This window comes from Spermophilus citellus, assembly GCF_964194105.1.
Source record: "Spermophilus citellus genome assembly, chromosome: 17".
Lineage (NCBI taxonomy): Eukaryota > Metazoa > Chordata > Mammalia > Rodentia > Sciuridae > Spermophilus > Spermophilus citellus.
The window spans coordinates 13,016,428-13,036,419 of NC_138199.1; the positions used below are offsets into that span (position 1 = coordinate 13,016,428).

General features: G+C 37.1%; 1 protein-coding gene across 4 annotated transcripts in view; it reads left to right on the plus strand.

The window, feature by feature from the left end:
- Positions 1–19,992, plus strand: part of MYH10 (myosin heavy chain 10) — a 152,020-nt gene that overhangs the window by 23,674 nt on the left and 108,354 nt on the right. The gene's annotated exons all lie outside the window — the stretch shown is intronic.

The window sequence follows — 19,992 nt, forward strand, 5'->3', positions numbered from 1 at the left end:
CTTGGCTTTTCCCTGAGGATGCAGTTTGAGCATCCTCAGTGAACATTGCCCTATCACTCAAATCCTGTGCCCTGGGAGATGGGGGTTGTGTCTTTACCTACCATGTACCTGCTGAACCTGTTCTCCTTTGCACTACCTTTCCACCTGCCCTCATCACCTAGAGCTTTCCTCTTGGCTCCTCTCCTTGATGAGGATGGCTCCTGACACATCATTTTTTCTCTGCCTCAGGCATCGGAATACCTGGGTTGCTTCTTAGTTTTTTATAACTAATCCAATCCCTTGATATTTTTAGGTCCTTGATCTTCTTTTCTTACTTATGCACCAATTTCTATGGTAATGCTGTAGACTTTGCCATCTTTTGGCCTTATCTGATTTTTCGAATATGTTTCAAAAATTCTATTATAATGTCCTTCCATGTTTATGGTCCAGTGAAGAAGTCCCCCAAATGTATTCTTTGCCTCCATGTGGATCTCCCATCAGTTTGTTGTTCTATTTTCTCCCTGTATTTTAGCAATACCTCTTTCATTTTCTTCCTCATTTAGTTTAGATTCATAGCTTACCATTTCAACAATCTTTTATCCATATCCTAATCCCCCTTGTCCTGTTCTTTTGTTATTCCCGTTTGACAGAATTTTCATGCTAGGACCAATCAAGGTGTTTGTCCCTTTTAATGTATACAGGGGTTGCGGCTGCTTCTGGGGTTACATTCACCCAGTCAGCCAGATCCGTACTGCTATCATTTCCTGACCATGAGCCCTGATTCCACTCTTAACATGACTTGTCAGTTCTACCTTGCTTCCCTACTGAGACGATTGTCCCACTCCCCATAATGACTATTTCAGACCTCTGCACACTTCAGATCTCTGGGTCCCCACATGCCTCTCACTACCCAGCTGGTGACTTGTTTTCCATTCCACAGAGAAATTAGAAGCCACCAGAGGGGAACTGCTGCAGCTTTCCAGACCATATTTACAGACCATCTGCTCCTGTCCACTCCTATCCAAGGCCACTCTTAAAGTGACTTTTGCTACAAATAATTTTTTTGTGTTATTTCATTGTGATTAATTTCTTAAGAATCTGTTACTTAAGTTTTGATTCCCTTTTTCACCAAAAAGCCATACAGATGAATAATTAATAGCAAAACCAGCAAGAACTCATCAAATATAAGCCTATCCAAGGCCACTCTTACCAATTCCTTCACCTCTGACGTTGATCACATCTCTCCCAACCTTCCTGGGAGTCTCACATTGCTCATTGTTATGAAATATGTTTCTATTTGCCTTTCTCTTTATGGACTCCTAACATCAGCATTAAATTTGCTAGTCTTTTCTCTTTTGTTCCCCCCACATCTTTTATTGGTGCATTATAATTGTATGTATTGATGGAATTTGTTATTGCATATTCACACATACACACAATATAACAATATAATTTGGACAGTGCCACTCCCCAGCATTTCCCCCCTCCCTCCCTACCTTCCACTCCTTGGTGCCTTTCCTCTACTGATATCCCTTTGATTTTTAGAAGATCCACCCTCACCTTCCTTTTCCTTTTTCTCTCTAGCTTCTGCAAATGGGAGAAAAATATAATCCTTAATTGTCTGAGTTTGCTTATTTAGCTTAACATAATGGTCTCTGGTTCCATCCATTTTCCTGCAAAAGACATAATTTCATTTTTCTTTGTGACTGAATAAAACTCCATTGTGTATATATTTAGTGTGTTCATTTTCTTCATCCCTTCATGCATTGATGGACACCTTGGCTGATTCCATAGTTTGGCTATTGTGAATTGTGCTGCTATAAATATGGGTATGCATAGATCACTGTAGTATGATAACTTTAATTCAGGGTAATATGCCTAGTCTTTTTTTTTTTTTATTGGTTGTTCACAACATTACAAAGCTCTTGACATATCATATTTCATACATTAGATTGAAGTGGGTTATGAACCCCCAATTTTACCCCACATGCAGATTGCAGAATCACATCGGTTACACATCCACAATTTTACATAATGCCCTATTAGTAATTGTTGTATTCTGCTACCTTTCCTCTCCCCTACTATCCCCCCTCCCCTCCCCTCCCATCTTCTCTCTCTACCCCATCTACTGTAATTCATTTCTCTCCTTGTTTATTTTCCCATTCCCCTCACAACCTCTTATATGTAATTTTGTATAGCAATGAGGGTCTCCCTTCATTTCCATGCAATTTCCCTTTTCTCTCCCTTTCCCTCCCATCTCATGTCTCTGTTTAATGCGAGTCTTTTCTTCCTGCTCTTCCTCCCTGCTCTGTTCATAGTTGCTCTCATTATATCAAAGAAGACATTTGGTATTTGTTTTTTAGGGATTGGCTAGCTTCACTAAGCATAATCTGCTCTAGTGCCATCCATTTCCCTGCAAATTCTATGATTTTGTCATTTTTTATTGCTGCATAGTACTCCATTGTGTATAGATGCCACATTTTTTTTTATCCATTCATCTATTGAAGGGCAATCTGGGTTGGTTCCACAGTCTAGCTATTGTGAATTGTGCTGCTATGAACATCAATGTGGCAGTATCCCTGTAGCATGCTCTTTTAAGGTCTTCAGGGAATAGTCCAAGAAGGGCAATAGCAGGGTCAAATGGTGGTTCCATTCCCAGCTTTCCCAGGAATCTCCAAACTGCTTTCCAAATTGGCCGCACCAATTTGCAGTCCCACCAGCAATGTACAAGTGTACCCTTTTCTCCACATCCTCGCCAGCACTTGTTGTTTGACTTCATAGTGGCTGCCAATCTTACTGGAGTGAGATGGTATCTTAGGGTGGTTTTGATTTGCATTTCTCTGACTGCTAGAGATGGTGAGCATTTTTTCATGTACTTGTTGATTGATTGTATATCCTCCTCTGAGAAGTGTCTGTTCAGGTCCTTGGCCCATTTGTTGATTGGGTTATTTGTTATCTTATTGTCTAATTTTTTGAGTTCTTTGTATACTCTGGATATTAGGGCTCTATCTGAAGTGTGAGGAGTAAAGATTTGTTTCCAGGATGTAGGCTCTCTATTTACCTCTCTTATTGTTTCTCTTGCTGAGAAAAAACTTTTTAGTTTAAGTAAGTCCCATGTGTTGATTCTTGTTATTAACTCTTGTGCTATGGGTGTCCTATTAAGGAATTTGGAGCCCGACCCCACAATATGTAGATCGGAGCCAACTTTTTCTTCTGTCAGACGCACAGTCTCTGATTTGATATCAAGCTCCTTGCTCCATTTTGAGTTAACTTTTGTGCATGGCGAGAGAAAGGGATTCAGTTTCATTTTGTTGTATATGGATTTCCAGTTTTCCCAACACCATTTGTTGAAGATGCTATCCTTCCTCCATTGCATGCTTTTAGCCCCTTTATCAAATATAAGATAGTTGTAACTTTGTGGATTAGTCTCTGTGTCCTCTATTCTATACCATTGGTCCACCCGCCTGTTTTGGTACCAGTACCATGCTTTTTTGTCACTATTGCTCTGTAATATAGTTTGAAATCTGGTATCGCTATACCGCCTGATTCACACTTCCTGTTTAGAATTGCTTTTGCTATTCTGGGTCTTTTATTTTTCCATATGAATTTCATGACTGCTTTATCTATTTCTACAAGAAATACCGTTGGGATTTTGATTGGCATTGCATTAAACCTATAGAGAACTTTTGGTAATATCGCCATTTTGATGATGTTAGTTCTGCCTATCCATGAACCAGGGTATATTTTTCCATCTTCTAAGATCTTCTTCTACTTCTCTCTTTAGGGTTCTGTAGTTTTCATTGTATAAATCTTTCACCTCTTTTGTTAGGTTGATTCCCAAGTATTTTATTTTTTTTTTTTGAGGATATTGTGAATGGAGTGTTTTTCCTCATTTCCGTTTCAGAAGTTTTGTCGCTGATATACAGAAATGCCTTTGAGTTATGCGTGTTGATTTTATATCCTGCCACTTTGCTGAATTCATTTATTAGTTCTAGTAGTTTCTTTGTAGACCCTTTTGGGTCTTCTAGGTATAGAATCATGTCATCTGCAAATAGTGATAATTTAAGTTCTTCTTTTCCTATTTTTATGCCTTTAATTTCTTTCGTCTGTCTAATTGCTCTGGCCAGTGTTTCGAGAACTATATTGAATAGAAGTGGTGATAGAGGGCATCCCTGTCTTGTTCCAGATTTTAGAGGGAATGCCTTTAACTTTTGTCCATTCAGAATGATGCTAGCCTGAGGCTTAGCATAGATAGCTTTTACAATGTCAAGGTAAGTTCCTGTTATCCCTAGTTTTTCTAATATTTTGAACATAAAGGGATGCTGTACTTTGTCGAATGCTTTCTCTGCGTCTATCGAGATGATCATATGGTTCTTATCTTTAAGTCTATTGATGTGGTGAATAACATTTATTGATTTCCGTATATTGAACCATCCTTGCATCCCAGGGATGAATCCTACTTGGTCATGGTGCACAGTTTTTTTGATGTGTTTTTGTATTCGATTCGCCAGAATTTTATTGAGGATTTTTGCATCTAGGTTCATTAGAGATATTGGTCTGTAGTTTTCTTTCTTTGAGGTGTCTTTGTCTGGTTTCGGAATCAGGGTGATGTTGGCCTCATAGAATGAATTTGGAAGAGCTCCCTCTTTTTCTATTTCCTGAAATAACTTGAAAAGTATTGGTATTAATTCTTCTTTAAAGGTTTTGTAAAACTCCGCTGTATACCCATCCGGTCCTGGGCTTTTCTTGGTTGGTAGTCTTTTGATGGCTTCTTCAATTTCATCCATTGATATTGGTCTGTTCAAATTGTGTGTATCCTCCTGACTCAGTCTGGGCAAATCATATGACTTAAGAAATTTATCGATGTCTTCACTATCTTCTATTTTATTGGAATATAGGTTTTCAAAATAATTTCTAATTGTCTTCTGTATTTCTGTAGCATCTGTTGTGATATTGCCTTTTTCATCCCGTATGTTAGTAATTTGAGTTCTCTCTCTTCTTCTCTTCGTTAGCATGGCTAAAGGTCTGTCGATCTTATTTATTTTTTCGAAGAACCAACTTTTAGTTTTGTTAATTTTTTCAATAGTTTCTTTTGTTTCAATTTCATTGATTTCTGCTCTGATTTTAATTATTTCTTGCCTTCTGCTACATTTGCTGTTGTTTTGCTCTTCCTTTTCTAGGGCTTTGAGTTGAAGTGTGAGCTCATTTATTTGTTGGTTTTTTCTTTTTCTGAGGAATGACCACCAGGCGATGAATTTTCCTCTTAAAACTGCTTTCATTGTGTCCCATAGATTCCGATATGTTGTGTCTGTATTTTCATTTATCTCTAAGAATTTTTTGATTTCCTCCTTTATGTCTTCTGTAACCCATTGATCATTCAGTAACATATTGTTCATTTTCCACGTGATGTAGGATTTTTCCTTCCTTCTTTTATCATTGATTTCCAGTTTCATTCCATTATGATCAGATAAAATGCAAGGTATTATCTCCACCCCTTTATATTTACTGAGGGTTGCCCTATGGCATAATATATGGTCTATTTTTGAGAAGGATCCATGTGCTGCTGAGAAAAAAGTATATCCATTTGATGATGGTTGATATATTCTATATATGTCAGTTAAGTCTAGGTTATTGATTGTGATATTGAGTTCTATAGTTTCTTTATTCAACTTTTGTTTGGAGGATCTGTCCAATGGTGAGAGCGGTGTGTTGAAGTCACCCATAATTATTGTGTTGTGGTCTATTTGATTCTTGAACTTGAGGAGAATTTGTTTTATGAATGTCGCAGCACCATTATTTGGTGCATAAATATTGATAATTGTTATGTCTTGTTGGTGAATGGTTCCTTTTAACAGTATATAATGTCCTTCTTTATCCCTATTGATTAACTTAGTCTTGAAGTCGATTTTATTCGATATGAGGATGGCCACCCCTGCTTGCTTACGAGAACTGTGTGCGTGGTATATTTTTTCCCATCCTTTCACCTTCAGTCTGTGTATGTCTTTTCCAATCAGATGTGTCTCCTGGAGGCAGCATATTGTTGGATTTTTTTTTTTAAATCCATGATACCAGCCTATGTCGCTTTATTGGAGAGTTTAAGCCATTAACATTCAGAGTTACTATTGATATATGGTTTGTACTTCCATCCATGTTTGATGGAAATTTTTTTAAAAAAATTTAGTTTGTTTCTCCATGATTATCTTTCCCCTCACCTTCTGTCTTTACTGAGGCACTTCCTATTGATGGTTTTGGTTATTGTTTTTCATTTCTTCCTCGTGTAGTGTTTTGCTCAAAATGCTTTGCAATGATGGTTTTCTGGCTGCAAATTCTTTTAACTTTTGTTTATCATGAAAGATTTTTATTTCATTGTCATACCTGAAGCTTAATTTTGCTGGATACAGAATTCTTGGTTGGCATTCATTGTCTTTCAGTGTTTGAAATACATTGTTCCATGACCTTCTTGCTTTCAGTGTCTGTGATGAAAAATCCGTTGTTAACCTTATTGGTTTACCCCTGAATGTAATCTGTCTCCTTTCTCTTGTAGCTTTTAATATTTTCTCTTTGTTCTGTATATTGGATATCTTCATAACAATGTGTCTTGGCATTGGTCTTCTGTGATTTTGTGTGCTCGGTGTCCTGTATGCATCTTCAATTTGTATATCTGTTTCCTTTTTTATTTCTGGAAAGTTTTCTGTAATATTTCATTCAGCAGGTTACTCATTCCCTTGGTTTGAATCTCTGTACCTTCTTCTATCCCGATGACTCGTAAGTTTGGTTTTTTTATATTATCCCATAACTCTTGGATGTTTTTCTCGTGATTTTTTACCAGCCTTTCTGAGTTGGCTAGACTCTTTTCAAGATGATATATTTTGTCTTCATTATCTGGCGTTCTGGCTTCTACTTGCTCCACTCTGTTAGTGATACTCTCAATTGAGTTTTTAATTTGGTTTATCGTTTCCTTCATTTCTAGAATTATTGTTTGATTATTTTTTATAATCTCTATCTCCTGATAAAGATGCTTAACTTCTTCTTTTATCTGTTTATGTAATTCATTCTCAGTGTGTTCTTTCGCTGCTTGAATTTGCTGTCTTGTATCCTCTTTAAGGTTCCATTCCATCTGTCTAAGGTGTTCCTTGAGTTCTTTATATGACCATTTTTCTGATGACTCTAGGTCCTCCTGAATATTTAGGCTGTCCTGCATTGTTTGTACTCCTTTTCTTCCTTGCTTTTTCAAGCTGCTCATGTTACTTCTTGTTCTGTTTGACTGATGAGTTACTGTTTACTCCTATAAATTTATTAGATGCTTGGGAGGAAAGGTATTAGAAGGGAAGGGAAGAAGTCACTAAAGAGAATGAGAGTAAGCAGGTGGAATTCAAGGAAGGGGGAATAAGATAATTGAAAAGAAATGAAAAGACAAAAGAAGAAAAAAAATAGGAAATAAAGAAAAAAATTAAAAAAAAATAATTTAAAAAAAGTTAAAATTAGAAGAAAAAAAAATTTTTAAAAATTGTAAAAAAAAATTAAAAACAAAACAACAAGAAAGAAAAATGAAAATGAAAGAAAAACCCAAATAAAAAAAAAAAAAGAGAAAAGAAAAAAAAGTAATAAATGCAGTCTTAGAGTTTGATTAACTTCTCTTCCAGTAGGTGGCGCTGTGCCCACCAGGCCAAGTTTCTCCTGTCAATACGCGGGAAGCAATCACTGTGCAGCAGCTCCTCCCAGACTGGGCGAGTCTCCAATCCTGAGTGCCTAGGGCCTCCTCTTGTCTCTAGTCACTTCCCACTTTTCCTCTAGCCACGCCCCTCTCACGGGTGCCGCTCACCACAATACTGGCTACACGCCAGGTCTGCTGCTCCCGGGAGCCCTGTTTTCATGAACGACTGGGCACACTCTTCCAGTTTGCCATTCCCTCAGACCCTAAGTTTGTAGAGCTTGGGGCTGAGAATCCTCAGCGAATTTTACTTGCCCTCCGGTAGCCACGCCCCCGTATCTGGTGCAAGAGACCTCAGCTTGTCAGCACTGGTGGGAGCGGTAGTTCCGCACAGCGGGTCCCGCGCCACCTCTGATTCCCTCGGTCTGGCTATCGTGCTCACAGGAGAGCTGGGAGGGGCCCTTACGGTTTCCCCGATGTGTGGAGAGGGAAGGCTAGGGAATTACACACCTGTAGCCGCAGGTTTCAATGAAGTTATCTCTTCCGCCGCAGTCTGATGACGTCAGTTCTCTGCCATGGTGGTATCTCTTGCAAATGGCAACGTTCGTTTCCCTTTGCCGGGCGACCAATGCAACGGGTGGATCCTTACTGTCTCTCCCAAGCCCCGTTTCAAACCTGTGGCCACTACCTATGAAGGCTCGGTAGGCATTTACCTCCGTAGGATGAGAAGGGCTGACCAGTTGTTTCAGCTGGATGGATTAGTGTTGAGTCACAGCTGTTTGTCTGCGGGAAGCAGGCGAACGGGAGCTTGAATTCAGCCGATCTGGGCTCAGTGTGTGTTCTGAGAGGCCCAGACTGTTCGCCCCAGATCCACGTCAGCTCAGCATTGCCTAGTGATCGTGAGCAAACAGATTTAGGTTGTTTACGACTCCCTATGCCTGCACAGCTGAAGAGGTCAGAGACTTGATCTCTCTGCGCCCGCCGCCATGTTGGAATGTCCAAAAATCTAGATTCACTGCTCATATGGTTTCTCATCTATAGGAAATGGGTCTAATTCAACAGCTTCCTGCATGAGTTGCCATAACCAAGATCTGAGATGGTCCTGCTGTTGATATTTCTCACGCTAGCCATTCTGTGTCTGAGAACTACGATCCTGATCCAGCAGTGTCTGCCCCAGAAATCCTCCCTACTTGGTTTTCATTGACCACATTCCAAACTTGCATTATAAACATAAACCTTAATTCAAAATTGCCGCAGTCTGGCTGGGCACAAAATCACGAGCCACTCAAGCAGGAACAAACTTTATTTTTGAAACTGCCGCCAATGCCCTGTACGTGCCCGGGAAGATTGCCGATCCACACACGCGGTGTTCTCCCGGAACCCCAGAGCATATGCCTAGTCTTTTGAGGAGCCTCCATACTGATTTCCATAGTGGTTGTACTAATTTACAATCGTATAAATAGTGTAAAAGTGTTCCTTTTTATCTACATCCCCTCCAGGACTTATTTTTATTTACATTCTTGATGACTTCCCTTCTGACTGGTATGAGATGAAATCTCAGTATAGTTTTGATTTGCATTTCCCTAATTGTTGAACATTTTTTCCTGTATTTATTGGCCATTTGTATTCCTTTTTTTGAGAAGTGTCTACTTAATTCATGTGCCCTTTTATTAATTGAGTTATTTGATTTTTTTTTTGGTGGAAAGTTGAGTTTTTTATATTGTTTAGATTTTAATTCTCTGTCAGAATAGTAGCTAGTAAAGATTTTCTCCCATTCTGTAGGTTCCCTCTTCCCATTCCTAAGCATTTTCTTTGCTGGGCAGAGGCTTTTTAACTTGGTGCTGTCTCATTTATTAACACTTGGAGTTACTTCCTGAGCTTTAGGGGTCCTATTCAGAAAGTTTTTGCCTATGCCTAAAAGCTGTTCTTTCCTCATTCTTTTCACACACCATATTTTTGAAACAGTGTCTACAGATAGGGTGGGTAGGTAGGTAGGAGGGTAGGTAGGTAGGTAGGGTAGGTAGGTAGGTAGGAGGGTAGGTAGGTAGGTAGGGTAGGTAGGTATGATTTAGTGGCAACAGCTTGTGAAAATTTTGCTATATTCTCAGGGTGACAGCAAGATTTCAGTTGAGATTTAGAAAGGAAGAGAGGTTGGTGGTAGAAATACTATGACGTGGTTGCCTAGAAGAGACAGATGATACTTACCTATACACCATTGTCACTGCATCAAATATTTAATCCAATAGCTATTAGAAATACAAGGAGAATATGACCAAATTTATAGAGGGAGTTGTAATGTATTTCTTTCAGAATTTGACATATTAAGTAGGAGGGAAAAAGAATATAAAACATGTGATTTAAATTTACCACAAGTTAGCAAGTTTGTATTGAAAAATGTATGTATAGTACTACTGCCTGTCAAGCAGAGAGCACCATTTGTAAACTTGGTAAAAATTCTATAGTAGGTCACCAATAAAAGTCTTAGTTCCTTTGACCACAGTATAATAAATAAAATATTAACAATAAAAAGATTTCCAAGTCGGTTTGTTTTTATGGGAGTGTTTAATGAGTTCTTGCTGGTTTTGCTATTAATCATTCATCTGTATGGCTTTTTGATAAAAGAGGAAATCAAAACTTACCTAATAGCTTCTTTAGAAATTAACCACAACAAAAATAACACATAAAAAATTTAGTTGTGGCAAAAGTCACTTTAAGAAACAATTCATGGGGCTGGGGTAGGGCTGAGTGGTAGAGCACTTGCCTAGCATGCTGGGTTTGATCTCAGCACCACATAAAAATTAAATAAAGATATATTGTAAAAGTTTAAAAAAAAACAATTCATAGTTACAGTGTTCTTATTAGTAAACAAAAAATTATAGAGGAATAAGGCCATTTACTCTTTACTCTGCAAGATAGATAAAAGACAACTTTATGGTGATTTATTGAGTGGCAAATTATCTTGTGAACTTTTCTGTGTGACCTTTCACAATGATAATAAAAAAAAAGGTCTTTGAAAGTACAGCAATAAAATGAACCAAAACAAGAGGAAAAACATGTAAAGACATTAATGGATTGGAACAAAAGAGTACATATTTTCAGAGAACCATTAGTACAGTTGAGAGCTGGATCCATGAAGAAAACATAAAATAGACAAATATCTGGCCAGTGTGACCAAGGACAGAGAACCACCAGGAACAATAAAGGTTCTACAGTACCTGAAACAAACAAGCTTGATTAGAAATAAACTTAACCAGAACAGTGCTCCTTGGAGAATTTGAAGAGATTGTTGAAGATCTACCTTTACATTTAGTCATGAGGCCCAAGCAGTTTTAGAAGTAAAGTCTGTCTTCATCTTAAGAGTGATTCCTGGGTTGGGGATGTGGCTCAAGTGGTGGCATGCTCGCCTGGCATGCAGGCAGCCCGGGTTCGATCCTCAGCACCACATACAAACAAAGATGTTGTGTCTGCCGAGAACTGAAAAATAAATATCAAAAAAAAAATTCTCTCTCTCTCTCTCTCTCTCTCTCTCTCTCTCTCTCTCTCCCTCTCCCTCTCCCTCTCCCTCTCCCTCTCCCTCTCCCTCTCCCTCTCCCTCTCCCTTAAAAAAAAAAAAAGAGTGATTCCTGTGGTATCTAAACAGATTAAGACCACTAGACAATGAAGAATATATAGCATCAAGATCAGAGTTTGTCAAAGAAAATTGAGTGTTTAAATTAATTTTTACTTTTTATTGAAGAAATATATGAAGGTATTTTTAAAAAATAATAAATACACAGTAAAGGTTACTACCTTACTGAAAAAATAGGATATGCCTGTTCCACCCCTGCCCTTTCTAGATTCCCTCTTTAGAGGAATTTTAACAGTTTTTTATTCTTTATCTACACATTTGCAAGTAACAAGATTATGCCATTCTTTCTTTTTGTACTTCAAGTATTATCTGCAGGTTCCTTTTATGAAAGAATAATTTTAATTTATCTAAACCCTCCCCCTTTATCTTCCTGATAGAAGTTAAATCGATGTGTCTTTGCATTTTAGTAGTCAGTATTCAAATTATTTGCCCTCTGATCATGTTTCCTTTCTTAGATAATTTGCTGTTTTCCCTGTGGTTAGAAATTTTCCCACTTGGGAAACAGGACAGTTTTGCAATTAACTACATTAATTTGACAGAAGTACACACCTTCTTCCAATGCACAGAAGCACATCCCAGAATTTCTCAGTCTTTCCTGGCTTTGAGACACCTCCTGGTGCCCTTTGCCCTCCTATAGTCTGTGCTTGTTGCTCTTTGAACTTGCCTTCACCTATTCCTAAAAATTCCTTTTTTTCCCCCTTGGTTATATTTCTTAATTTATAGATCTCATTTGCCATTGTTTTGGATGAAGGATAATCACTAATAGCTTTCTGAGAAACACTGGAAGCAACCAATTATTCTATCAGTCAGTGATGAGTTAAAGGATGGCTCCTCCAAGTAGCAGGTGCTGAGAGCAGCCATGTTGAAAGATGACTGATAGGGGCTGGGTGGTCGCTCAGGGGTGGAGTGCTCACCTAGCACGTGCAAGGCGCTGGATCCGATCCTCAGCACCATAAATAAATAAATAATTAATTAATTTATAGAAAGAAAAGATGACTGATACACTTCCTTAGTGTGATAGACCTGCATCCTGCTCTCTTTTAAGAATAGGATTGATGTGCATTAAAATGTATATTTATATGAAATGCAGATTATTTTGTGAAACTGAATACAAGTTAAATTGTGAAACTGAATACAAGTTTCTACATTAGGAGAAATAAAAGCAAGGAAAACAGCTTTCCCCAGAAAGAAACACCAAGGAATGCTGTAGAAAGACAGTAACCATGACATCAAATATAGTATTGACAACAACAAACGTTAAATACTTTAACACCCTATTAATAAGAGACAGCCTAACACAATCATATACCATTTACAAGAAAGACATCTCCAAGTAGCAAAATAATAAAAGATTAAGGATGGACACATACCTTAGCCACTTGCATATAAAAAGAAAGCATCTATCTAAAATAAACTGAAAAGCAAAAACAGAAACAAAAAGCATCATTTTATGTCAGGAAAAGGAATATTTTATAATGAATTATAGTCTTCTTAAATCTATGGATTGAATCTTTTAATGTAGAAATATAGACAACAGAAAAGATCACCCTTTGCCCTGTGAAGCTAAAATGAGGTAAAGTCCTTCTACTGACACTGTTAGCAAACTTTTTTCTTTGGGGAAACAAAGACAGTATTGATAATGAATCCCATTATTATGAATAACAATAGTGCACCAGTTTTTTTTTTTTTTTAACTGATAAGTGATACGAAGAAAACTAGGCTATGGTAAGAATATGGAGAATAGAAGGATTGGCGGGGGGGAACTGATTTCATAGGGCAGTGGTTTAAAATGTACAAAAATCAGTAGCTTTCTTAGATATTCCTAATTATCCTTTACTATAGCCTCCAAATTAATAAATGCTAGAAATAAACACTACAGCTTTGGCATTTCCTGAATGTCACAATTTAGCCTTTTGAGAGTGGCATCACATTAGCATAGTGTAATTGAGATCATTCACCACTAGTTCACTCATTTTTAAAATGTTGAATTGCGTGTTTATAGTTTATTCATTCATTTATGTCTGAAGGACATTTTGATTCTTTACAGGTTTTGGCAATTAATTAGATTGTGTGAATGTAAAGTTTTCATTTTACCTGGGTTTGTACCTAGACATAGGATTACTGAGTCATATGGTAGTTTTATGTTTAAATTTGTAAGAAATTACAAAACTGTTTTCCAAAGTAGCTGTGCCAATTTGCATTCCTACGAGCAAGGGATGGGTTCCAGTTGTTCAGATCCTTGTTAGCATTTGGTATTGTCAGTTAAATTGTAGTGTCTTTGAATAGTTCTGTTGTGGTTTCTCATTGCGTTTTTAAGTTACATTTCCCTAATCTTTTGATGTGCTTATTTGGCATCTCTGTATCTATATCTTTTGAACTTTTTCTTTTAATTGGATAGTTTCTTTTCTTTTTTAAAAAAGTATTTTATTTTTAGTTGTTGATGGACACAATACCTTTATTTTATTTTTATGTGGTGCTGAGGATCGAACCCAGTGCCTCAGATGTGTGAGGCAAGCATTCTGCCACAGAGCCACAATCCCAGCCCTAGTTTATTTTCTTATTGTTCAGTTTTGATAACTCTTGTTCTTTCAGATACATATCATTTATTACATAAGTGATTTTCAGTTTTTTCTTCCAGTCCATAATCTATTTTGAGTTAATTTTTGTATGTACATGGATAGTATGAATTGTGGTTGCATCTGACTAGCCAATTGTTCTATCAGTGTTTGTTGAGAACGTTATTTGTTTCTTCAATGAATTGCCTTTTTTGAAAACCACCAGAAGTCTATTCTAGGGCTCTCTGTTCCTTTGATCTGTATGTCTTTTATCAATATTACACTGCTTGACAAAACAATAGCTTTGTAGTAAATCTTGAAATTAGATAGTATGAGTCTTCTATTGTTGTTCTTTTTAAAATTTGTTTTGTCTATTCTAGTTCCTTTTTGACTTTTCTTACATACAAATTTTAGAAATCAGCTTGTCAATTTCTCCCTCGAAAAATCTTGCTGACATTTTTGAATGGATTGCATGAATCTATAGATCGATTGGGGCAGAATTGACAATAATATTGAATCCTCCAATTCATGAATACGGTTTGTGTCTCTATGAATACAGATCTCCTTTGATTTCTTTCATATTTTCTAATTGTTTTTAGCATACAAGTCTTGCACGTTTTGTTGGATTAATAACTATAGCATATACCTTCCTTAGTATAATTAAATATTTTTTGTTTTTTAGTTTTAAATGGAACTTTTGAAATTTAAACTTCCAGTTGTTCACTATTAATATATAGAAGTAGGGTTTTAAAAATGTATGTTGAATTTTATTTTATTTTTTATTTTTTTGTAGATTCTTTGCAATTTTCTGTCTAGACACTCATTCTTCCTCAAATAGATTCATTGTTCCTTGTTATTCTATTATTCTCCTTCCCAGTCTGTGCCTTTAATGTCTTACCTTGTTTGGTTATGTTAAATAGAGTGCTACGAATAGACACCCTTGCTTTGGTCCTGATCTTAGAGGTACAACATTCAGTTTTTCACCATTAAAGATGATGTTTAATTGTGGTTCTTTGGTTTTTATTTTGTTTTAAGATACCCTTCAATGGGCTGAAGTTCCCTTGTAGTCCTTGTTTGCTAATTTTTTTTTAATAATGAATGGGTGATTAGTTTTGTCAACATCTACATCTACTTAGTGAACCTGTGGTTTTTCTTCCTTTATGGATAAAGTGAATTAAATGGTTTACTTTTGGGATGTTAAACTAGCCTTGTGTTTCTAGGATAAATACCACTTGCTAGATTTCAGTTGCTAACATGTTGTTAAGAGTTTTTGTGCCTTTAGACTGTAGATGAATAAAACCAGTATGGAAGTTCCTTAAAAAACTAGGCAAGGAACCACCAACATATGACCCAGCTATGCCACTCTTTGGTGTTTATCCTAAAGAATTAGTGTTGGTGTACTATAGTGGTACCTGCATACCCATGTTCCTAGCAGCACAATTCTTTTTTCTTTTTTAAATACCTTTATTTTTGTAATTTTTATATGGTGCCAGGGATTAAACCCAGGGCCTCACGCATGCTAAGCAAGCGCGCTACCACTGAGCCACAGAGCCTCAACCCCAGCCAGCAGCATGATTATAAATAGCCAAACAAACCTTGAAACATTATGTTATGCAAAATAAGCCAAACCCACAAGGTCAAGGGTTATACATTTTTTTCCTCATGTGGAAGTTAGAAAAAAGGGGAAAAAAAGAAGATGTATGTTGGGGGGAAAGGAATCTCATGAAAATAGAAAGGAAACCCATAGTAGAATAGAAGAGGGGGATCACGAGGATGGAGGAGGAGAGGGAGAGGGAGGTAATGAAATCAACCAAATTATATTGTTATATTGTGTGCATGCATGAGAATACAATGGATTCCACTATTATGCATCATTATACACAATGAAAAAGAAAAAAATCATTACTAGATTAGGGCTCATAAAAATGGGAAAGGGGAAGAACTTTTGTGCCTTTGTTTATGAGAGCTGTTATTTTTTTTTCTATTGTAATGTCTTTTTTCCAGTTTTAGCATCAGCTAAGTCTTATCTCTTTGAGTTATGAAATGTTTCTTCTTTGGTTTTTCTGAAGACTTTGTACAGAGTCATTATAATTTTTTCCTTAAATATTTTATAGAATTTACCGGGAAGCTATGTTTTCTTTGTGGGAAGGTTTTTAATTACAGATTTGATTTCTTTGATAGAGATGGGTCTATTCAAGTTACTGTTTCCTCTTGTGTAAGCTTTAGCTTTTTTTTTTTTTTTTTTAATCTCCTCCTCCTTGCTGTGCTGGGGATTGAACCTAGGGGAGCTCTACTTCTGAATTACATCCCTAGCCCTTTATATATTTTTTAAAATTTTGAGACAGAGCCTCACTAAGTTTTCTAGGCTATCCTGGAACTTGTAATCCTCCTCTTGCTTCCAAGCATGACTCCTAGCAGTAATTTGTATCTTTTAAAGAAATTATTCCTTTCATATTAGTTGTCAAATATTTTGGCCTAAAGTGGTTTCTGCTATTTCCTTATTATTCTTTTAATATCTGTGGGATCTGCACAAATCCCTTTCTTATTCCAGATATTGGTATTTGTGTCTTTCTCCTTTTTCCTAATCAGTTTATCTGGAAATATATCAAAATCAATCTTCTCAAAGAATCAACATTTTATTTCATTGATTTTTTTTGTTGTTGTTTTTCTTTCGTCTGATTTCCTTTGCATTGATTTCTGTTCTGAACATAAATATTTGGGCTTAATTTGCTCTTTCCTGGTCTTTTAAGGTAGGAGCTGAGATCACTGTTGAAAATATGACTTAATTCAACATGGATTTTTTTGAGTACCTCCTCATGTGATTTTTGGAAGGTGCTTTGGAAAATACTGAGCTATCAAACGAGTCTTTAGAAGGCTAGCTGTGCTTTTGAAAGTAAACTTTTTCCCCTTAAATATCACTTTAAGATTGTGTCCAATTACATTTGTAGGATTTTAGAGTAAAAGACTATTGTAAACTATTGAGGTGCTTCATTTGGTCCTTGAAGGATGGAAAGGATTCACTGAAGCAGGAGCGGGAGGAGTATTAATACAGTTGGAGAGAATCTTGGAGCACCCCCTTATTGAACTGATGAAGAAAGTAATGTCCAAAGTTAGCTAGATGGGTCTGGCTAGAATAGAGAGTTTTTGGTGGTGGTGGTGGTAGTGGAAGTGACAAGTAGCACTGGGGAATGAAGTGTGGAGCAGGTTTGAAGGGCAGATTGTGGTGTCTCAAGTTTCAGATGATGGGCCTGGGGTTGTAGCTCAGTGATAGGGCATTTGTCTAGCAGGAGTGAGGCCTTGGTTCAATCTCTAGTACTGAAAAAAAAAAAAATTGGCATTACAGATACAGGAAGACAGCTGTTCTGAATGAATTAGGGGGGTATTTAATTTGGTTTAATTTTTGTGTATTTTTATTTCTTTATTTCTTTGCAATGCTAGGAATGGAACCCAGTGTTCTATCACTCAGCCACACCCTGTGTTTTGATTTCTTTAATGTGCAAACCAGTTCAGAAAACTCACCAAAACCCTGGTATAATGAGTTCTATAGAATTGCTCAGACCAGGAGAGTGTGGGGGTCTGAAAGTCACATATGAAGGTTTAAACTTCAGGTCAGAATATTAATATGCTCTTTGAACAGCTCAATTTAAACATAGAATATATGAATACACTGGTGTATTTTACTAATAGTATATAAAGAATACAACAGAGTGCATGAACTCTTATGAAAGTTATTTATGCCAAAAATTTGGTAAAAATCATGGGTTTTATCTTGAAGGACCAGCAAGGAATAAATACTCTTTAGTAGATACAGAGCTGGTAGGGCTGGAACTAGAACCCCAGATTGCAGTTCCCACCATCTTGCCAGTATCCAGCAAGGTACCCAGCACTGGATTTCTCTCAGGAGACCTTTATTAAAGCTAGTGAGGGGGCTAGGTTTGTGGCTCAGCAGTAGAGCGCTCGCCTAGCATGTGCAAGGCCCTGGGTTCGACCCTCAGCACCATATAAAAATAAATAAAGGTTCTGGGTCCAACTGCAACTATAAATAAATAAATAATTTTTTTTTTTTTTTTTTAAAAAGAAAGCTAGTGAGGGCCTGCTAAAGCTGATAATGCTGGGAATAATGAAATAAAACGGTCTTGGATCTCAAGACAGTATTGCGGGATCTCAATTGCAGAATAGTTTTGTCTAGTTACAAATTTTTCTTAAAAGATGAGGCAGCTGAGGGAGGGTGTCTGAGAATGTTTCCTAGAGGAAATAAAACTGAGATGAGGGTGCAGGGACCCACAGGAGGTATCTGAGTGGTTGTGGATCTAGGAAGAGCAAGTTGGAATCTTTTGAAAGTAAATGAACAAAGGAGGCAAATATTGGCTCTTTACTGAGAATGTTGCCTGTGGCAGCAGAAGGAGGATTAACACAGTGGTTCTGAGCTATTAAGAATTAAATTAGGGGCTGGATTTGTGGCTCAGTGGTAGAGCACTTGCCTGTGAGGCACTGGGTTCGAGTCTTAGCACTACATATAAATAAATAAATATGAAATTATATCAACAACTAAAAAAAAAAAGAAAGAAAATAATTGAGTTAGGGGAGCAGGCACAGTGGCAAATGTCTGTAATCCCAGCTATTCGGGGTCCTGAGGCAAGAGAATCACAAGTTCAAGACCAGCCTCAGAACTTAGTAAGACTCTCAGCAGCTTAGTGTGATTCTGTCTCAAAATTAAAAAGTAAAATAAAGGACTGGAAGTGTAGCTCAGTGATAAAGTGCTCCTGGGTTCAATTTTCAGTTTCCCCTCTCAAAAAAAGGAATTAAATTAGGCGGGGGGGGGGGGCGGGGGGGGGTAGAAAGGATAGTTAATGGATACAGGTATACAGATGGATAGGAGGATGACTTTTAATCCGGCACAGTAGGGTAACTGTTTTTGACAACAATTGTTATTTCAGAATAGCTAGTAAATAAGATTTTTAATGTTCCAAATACAAAGAAATGATAAATATCTGAGTTGATGAATATGCTAGTTACCCTGATTTGATGAGTACACGTTGTATACATATATTGAAATGTCACATTGTATCCCATATATATGTATAATTATGTATAATTGAAGATAAGAAGTATATATTTAATAAAAGAATTAAATTAAACTTCAGAGTCAGGACATGAATAGGCTCTTTGTTCAACTCAGTTTAAACATAGAATAAGTAGATTGGTTTATTTTACTAATAGTGTGTAAAAGAGTATGACATAGTGAATGGACTGTTTCTCTTTCACGAATTATTCATGCCAGAACTACAGTGAGATCCTTACTGGGTACCGATGGCATCTACCAGAGGAAAAGCAAGCGCAGATAGGTAGTGACAGAACAGCTACCAGGGCCAGGCCCTGTGACTACAACGCTTTTTTGGAGCAAAGGCAAACTTGTTCAGTCATGTTAAGGACACAGGTGCTCAGGCAGACAGGCCTGAGTTCTGGTCTCAGCATCCTTGCCCCTTGTAGCTGCATGACTTAAAAGGATTATCCAACTTTTCTGAGGAATATTCCCTTCTCTGAAAAATAGGGATAATAATTCTTATAAGTAATTAGAAATCATATATCCTATGCTGGTAATTTTGTCCACGAGCTAAATGTTAATTAATTTGAATTTCACTTTTTCATTTGAAAAAATTTAGTTGAATCCTTAAATGATTGAATCACTTTAAAACATGAATTTTTTTTTACTGTGAAACTGTGTTTGATTTTACCATTGTATGTTCCTTTGTTATAGTTGGTCTGTGTAACATTTTGATTTAGTGGTTAAACTCATATAAATGTTCATCCTTCAACCTTCTCATTCAGTGTTTGATACCTTTTTCTCCTTTAAGATCAGATTAATGGTTCCTCTCTGGTCATGATTATTCTTGAAGCTGTCCAGAAAAGCAATGCTTTCCACACCTGGCCAGCCCTCAGGATCATGGGGTGGGGGTGTTATTTTCAGTCCCTACCTCTCTGAGAATGACTTCTCCAGGCTGGAGCTCCAGAAAGTAAGATTTTTCTAGAACTACCTGGTTGAATTTGATATGCAGCAGGGTTTGAGGATCAAGGTTGATCAGGCATCTGAAGTCATCTAGGCCAAGAGGTGTAGGGAGAGTTGGGTCAGTTAGTGACCCCCAGAGAATCTAGAACCATAATAGGTGATATAATGAGTG